At 37.0% G+C, this 6843-nt stretch overlaps 1 non-coding gene across 1 annotated transcript; it reads left to right on the top strand.

Moving 5' to 3' along the window:
- Positions 1-3621: 3621 nt before the first annotated feature.
- Positions 3622-3726, top strand: LOC130972189 (small nucleolar RNA R71). Its single transcript, XR_009083383.1, has one exon. It is a non-coding gene; the product is annotated as a small nucleolar RNA R71 (small nucleolar RNA).
- Positions 3727-6843: the final 3117 nt, after the last annotated feature.

Below are 6843 nucleotides of genomic sequence, written 5' to 3'. Positions count from 1 at the left end.
GAGTTGATAGAGGTAAATTCTCAAACAGTTAGTGTGTTAGTTAAAAATAAAGACAAAGTGCTTGATCTAGATCTCCACTTCACTTAATCATTGTCAATCTATTTCAATCCCCGGCAACGGCGCCAAAAACTTGATGTGCGGAAAACGATCCAACACAAAACTCACCGACAAGTGTACTGGGTCGCATCAAGTAATAATAACTCACATGAGTGAGGTCGATCCCACAGGGATTGAAGGATTGAGCAATTTTAGTTTAGTGGTTGTTTTAGTCAAGCGAATCAAGTATTGATTGAGTGATTTTGTATCCAACAGTAAGCAAATAACAGAAAATGTAAAGGGGAAGGGAAGAATTGCAGAAATTAAAGAGAACTGAAATTAAAAGAGCTGAATCTTAAAGAGCAAGAAATTAAATGACTGAAACTTAAAGTGCAAGAAATGTAAATGGCAGTAACTTAAAGTGCAAGAAATATAAATTGCTTGAATGAAAAAGGGAGTTGGGGATTGGGAATTCAGAATTTAAGCAAGGGAAATTAAATTGCAACGATTAATAAAGCAGAAGTTGAATTAGAAGTAACTAGAATTCAAACAGGAAATGGAATTGAATTGCAGCAGGGGTTCACAGAAGAACCAAAAAGGAAAATGTGATCTCAGGACTCCAGAGACTAGATAGCAAAGTCTAGATCTCAATTGCCTTCCTAGATCCAAATTCTCAAAGCAATTAACAAGAAATTAAAGAAGAAGCAGTAAAGGGAATGTGATTGAACTTAATTATGCAGAAGAGGAATTCAAGAGATCTTGAATGGAGATTGAGACAGAAATTCCTCAATTCTTCACACCCAAGACTCAAACAAGAAAAGTAAAAAATGCTCCAGCAAGAACGAGGAAGAAGTGAGATCAATTCTCCTCCCCAATTCCTGAAATCTCAGTTCCTAGCTCTCAAAATTCAAAATTAAAAGAAGCTCTCAATTCCAAAGTGAAAAGAAAGCTCAAAGTAAAGGAAAAAGGTCAAAGGTAAAAAGGTCCCTAATTACATCAAACTAACTCCTATTTATACACTTTCTATTCTTGGATTTTGGAATTTGGATGGGCTTTTGATTTGGTGAAGAAATGAATTTAATTGGATTTTTAATCCAATTTCAGCCCATGAAGAAAATAGCTCCCAGGAGGCTGCCCTGCCCTTGTGGAGGGCAGGGCAGGAAATGATGCGTGCGGCCTTGTGCGTGCGTGCGTGGTGCGTTGATGCTTGCAGGATGCTGCCCTGCCCTTGTGGAGGGCAAGGCAGAGTTTTTTGGTGCGCCAGATTTTGCTGCCCGTGCGTGTGTGCTTGCCGGCCGAGACTCCTTGGTGCGCCAATCTTGTGCGCGTGTGTGCATCACCAAAATGCTGCCCTGCCCTTGTGGAGGGCAGGGCAATGTGCCAAGGTTAAAGCTCCTCGTTCGAAACTCGGTTGATGCGCACGCTTCTTCTTTTCCTTAATTTTCTTGGCACCAAAGTAAGGCCTAGTTCCTTGCTTCCTCAGGGTGCCGTGTTCGATCCTTGTGGCAAGCATTGGTGAGCTTCTTCCTTGAATTTATTCCTTTGATGAGCCCAATATTGCCCTTGAGGAGGGCAGGACAGAGTTTTTGCTCCTTTTAATTCTTAGCATCAAATTGTGCTCTGCCCTTGTTGTGGGCAGGGCAGAGATGCCTTTCAAGGTTTGGCTCATAATGTTGCTCTCCTGGAGGGCAGTGTGCCCTTGTGGAGGGCAATGTTTGCTTCCTCCCTTCCATGCGGCACACTTCTCCTTCCCTTGGGCCACGCTTTCTTTAAGCCACGCTTTTCCTCTTTTCTTCCTTTCTTCATCTACAAGAAACCAAAACAACCACTCAAAGTATCTCTAAACTCATAAGGTTTATAATTCATTAAAAGTCACTTAATTCTTGCTTAAACCTCATGATTTAGCATCAATTTAATGGTGGTTGCTTGATTTAAAGAAGTTGTGCATTTTCCTTCCAAATTGCTTACTTAAGATACAAGAAAGTGCATAAAAGCTAATAAAACAAGTGAAATTAGCTTGAAAAATGGGTATATGATGACCCGTCATCAAAGCTTTTCATGCTTCCTCTCCATGGTTGCAGACGAAGATCCTTGAGCTTTAAACACAAGGTAGTCCCCATTCAATTGAAGGACTAGCTCTCCTCTGTCAACATCAATCACAGCTTCTGCTGTGACTAGGAATGGTCTTCCAAGAATGATGGATTCATTCTCATCCTTCCCAGTGTCTAAGATTATGAAATCAGTAGGGATGTAAAGGCCTTTAACCTTTACTAACATGTCCTCTACTAATCCATAAGCTTGTTTTATTGACTTGTCTGCCATCTCTAATGAGATTCTTGCAGCTTGTACCTCAAAGATTCTCATCTTCTCTATTACAGAGAGTGGCATAAGATTTATACCTGACCCTAGGTCACACAGAGCCTTCTCAAAGGTCATGGTGCCTATGGTACAGGATATTAAGAATTTACCAGGATCTTGTTTCTTTTGAGGTAGAGTTTGCTGAACCAATGTATCTAGTTAACTAATGAGCAAGGGAGGTTCACCTTTCCAAGTCTCATTACCAAACAACTTGGCATACAGCTTCATGATGGCTCCTAGATATTGAGCAACTTGCTCTTCAGTTACATCTTCATCCTCTTCAGAGGAAGAATAGTTCTCAGAGCTCATGATGGCAGAAGGAAGTTTAATGAAATCTCTATGGTCTCTATATGAGCCTTAGATTCCTTTAGGTCCTCAATAGGGAACTCCTTTCTATCTGGGAGACGTTCCATGAGGTCTTCCTTATTGGGATTCAAATCCTCCCCTTCCTCTTTGGATTCAGCCTTTTTGATTATATCAATGGCCTTGCACTCTCTTTTTGGATTCTCTTCTGTATTGCTTGGGAGAGTACTAGGAGGAGTTTCAGTGATTTTCTTACTCAGCTGACCCACTTGTGCCTCCAAATTTCTAATGGAGGACCTTGTTTCACTCATGAAACTTAAAGAGGCCTTAGATAGATCAGAGACTATATTTGCTAAGCTAGAGGGGCTCTGCTCAGAATTCTCTGTCTATTGCTGAGAAGATGATGGAAAAGGCTTGTTATTGCTAAACCTGTTTCATCCACCATTATTAAAGCCTTGTTGGGGCTTTTGTTGATCCTTCCATGAGAAATTTGGATGATTTCTCCATGAGAGATTATAGGTGTTTCCATAGGCTTCACCCATGTAATTCACCTCTGCCATTGCAGGGTTCTCATGATCATAAGCTTCCTCTTCAGAAGATGCCTCTTTAGTACTGTTGGATGCATTTTGCCATCCATTCAGACTCTGAGAAATCATGTTGACTTGCTGAGTCAACATTTTATTCTAAGCCAATATGGCATTCAGAGTATCAATTTCAAGAACTCCCTTTTTCTGACCATTACTCACAGGATTCCTCTCAGAGGTGTACATGAATTGGTTATTTTCAACAATGTCAATGAGTTCTTGAGCTTCTGCAGGCGTTTTCTTTAGGTGAATGGATCCACCTGCAGAATGGTCTAGTGACATCTTAGAAAGCTCAGATAGACCATCATAGAATATATCTAAAATGGTCCACTCTGAAAGCATGCCAGAAGGACACTTTTTTGGTCAACTGCTTGTATCTTTCCCAAGCTTCATAGAGGGATTCACCATCTTTTTGCTTGAAGGTCTGAACATCCACTCTAAGCTTGCTCAGCTTTTGAGGAGGAAAGAACTTGGCCAAGAAGGCCGTGACCAGCTTATCCCAATAGTCCAGGCTATCTTTAGGTTGTGAGTCCAATCATGTTCTAGCATTGTCTCTTACAGCAAAGGGGAAAAGCATGAGCCTGTAGACTTCAGGATCTACTCCATTAGTCTTAACAATATCACAGATCTGCAAGAATGCAGTTAAAAACTGATAGGGATCTTCTGATGGAAGTCCATGGAACTTGTAGTTCTGTTGCATCAGAGTAACTAGTTGAGGCTTCAACTCAAAATTATTTGCTCCAATAGCAGGGATTGAAATGCTTCTTCCATAAAAGTTGGAAGTAGGTGTAGTATAATCACCAAGCATCCTCCTTGTGCTTCCACCATTATTATTGGGTTCGGCCATATCTTCTTTTTCGAGATTCTCTGTAAGGTTTTCTCTGGATTGTTGTGTTTTATCTTCTCTTAGCTTCTTCTTCAGAGTCCTTTCAGGTTCAGGATCTGCTTCAACAAGAATGTCCTTGTCCTTGCTCCTACTCATATGAAAAAGAAGATAACAGAAAAGGAAGAGAAATCCTCTATGTCACAGTATAGAGATTCCTTTATGTGAGTAGAGGAAGAAAAGAATAGAAGAAGGATGAGAAAAATTCGAACATAGAGGAGAAGAGAGAGTTCAAATTTGTAGATGAAGAGAAGTGTCAGTAAATGAATAAATAAATAGAATGAGATGAGAGGGAGAGAATTTTGAAAATTGTTTTTGAAAAATAGTTAGTGATTTTCGAAAATTAAGAGAAGAAATAAAATTAAAATTAAAATTTGAAACAATTAGTTAATTAAAAAGAATTTTTGAAAAAGGGCGAGGAATTTTCGAAAATTAGAGAGAGAAAAGTAGTTAAATGGTTTTGAAAAAGATAAGAAACAAATAAAAAGTCAATTAGTTAGTTGAAAAAGATTTGAAAATCAATTTTGAAAAGATAAGAAGTTGGAAAAGATTTTGAAATTGATTTTGAAAAAGATATAATTTGAAAAAGATATTTTGAAAAGATATGATTGAAAAAGATATTTTGGAAAGAATTTGATTTTTAAAATTAAAATTGATTACTTGACTAACAAGAAACTAAAAGATATGATTCTAGAATTTAAAGATTGAACCTTTCTTAACAAGAAAGTAACAAACTTCAAATTTTTGAATCAATCACATTAATTGTTAGTAAAGTTTTCGAAATTTTAAATAAGGATAAGAAAAATATTTTGAAAATCAATTAAAAAATATTTTCAAAAATATAAAAGAAAAATTAAAAAGATTTGATTTTTTAAAAAGTTTTGAAAAGATAAGATTTTTAAAATTGAAATCTTGACTTGACTAACAAGAAACAACTAATTTTAAAAATTTTTTGACTAAGTCAACCCAAAGATTTCGAAAAGATATTTTTTTATTTTTGAATTTTTAATGATGAGAGAGAAACACAAAAATCACTCACAACATGAAAATTATGAATCAAAACACAAGATGCATGCAAGAACACTATGAATGTCAAGATGAACTCCAAGAACACTTTGAAGATCAAGATGAACATCAAGACTTATTTTTGAAAATTTTCAAGAAAAGAAAAACATGCAAGACACCAAACTTAGAAATTTTCAATGCTTAGACACTATGAATGCAAAAATGCATAGGAAAACAACAAAAAACACAAAACAAAAAAATATGAAGATCAAACAAGAAGACTTGTCAAGAACAACTTGAAGATCATGAAGAACACATGCATGAATTTTCGAAAAATGCAAAAGTTTTTAAAACATGCAATTGACACCAAACTTAAAAATTGACACTAGACTCAAACAAGAAACACAAAGTATTTTTGGTTTAATGATTTTATAAATTTTTTGGATTATTTTTTTGAAAATTATTTTTGGAAAAACGAAAAAGAAATAAAAATTTTTTGAAAGATTTTTGAAAACTTTATGAAAAGAAAACTACCTAATCTGGGCAACAAGATGAACTGTCAGTTGTCCAAACTCAAACAATCCCTGGTAATGGCGCCAAAAACTTGGTACATGAAATTGTGATCATCAACAATGGCGCCAAAGACTTGGAGCTCTCAAACGTGAATCACACTTTGTCACAACTTCGCACAACTAACCAGCAAGTGCACTGGGTCGTCCAAGTAATACCTTAGGTGAGTAAGAATCGATCCCACGGAGATTGTTGGTATGAAGCAAGCTATGGTCATCTTGTAAATCTCAGTTAGGTGGATAATAATGGTTATATGGTTTTCAAATATGAAGATAAATAAAGTATAAAATAGAGATAGAGATACTTATGTAAATCATTGGTGGGAATTTCAGATAAGTGTATGGAGATGCTTTGTTCCTTCTGAATCTCTGCTTTCCTACTGCTTTCATCAAATCATTCTTACTCCTTTCTATGACAAGCTGTATGTAGGGCGTCACTATTTTCAATGGCTACTTCCCATCCTCTTAGTGAAAATGGTCCAAATGCTCTCTCATAGACGGCTAATCATCTGTCGGTTCTCGATCATGTCGGAATAGAATCCAGTGATTCTTTTACGTCTATCACTACGCCCAACAATCGCGAGTTTGAAGCTCGTCACAGTCATTCAATCCCTGGATCTTACTCGGAATACCACAGACAAGGTTTAGACTTTCCGGATTCTCAAGAATGCTGCCAATGGATTCTAGCTTATACCACGAAGATTCTGATTAAGGAATCCAAGTGATACACGCTCGTTCTAAGGTAGAACAGAAGTGGTTGTCAGTCACGCGTTCATAGGTGAGAATGATGATGAGTGTCACGAATCATCACATTCATCATGTTGAAGTGCATCGAATATCTTAGAACAAGAATAAGATGAATTAAATAGAAAATAGTAGTAATTGCATTAATGCTCGAGGAACAGTAGAGCTCCACACCCTTAATCTATGGTGTGTAGAAACTCCACCATTGAAAATACATATGTGATGGTCCAGGCATGGCCGAATGGCCAGCCCCCCTAAATGGCATATGATCTCGAAAATAGGGAAAAAGACCCCTAATACAATAGTAAAAAGTTCTATTTAAACTAAACCAGTTACTAGGGTTTACAGAAATAAGTCTTTA

The sequence above is a fragment of the Arachis stenosperma genome, chromosome 3, assembly GCF_014773155.1.
Source record: "Arachis stenosperma cultivar V10309 chromosome 3, arast.V10309.gnm1.PFL2, whole genome shotgun sequence".
NCBI classification, from domain to species: Eukaryota; Viridiplantae; Streptophyta; class Magnoliopsida; order Fabales; family Fabaceae; genus Arachis; species Arachis stenosperma.
Note: the sequence above shows the minus strand (reverse complement) of the source record. Positions and strands in the feature narration are given on the sequence as shown.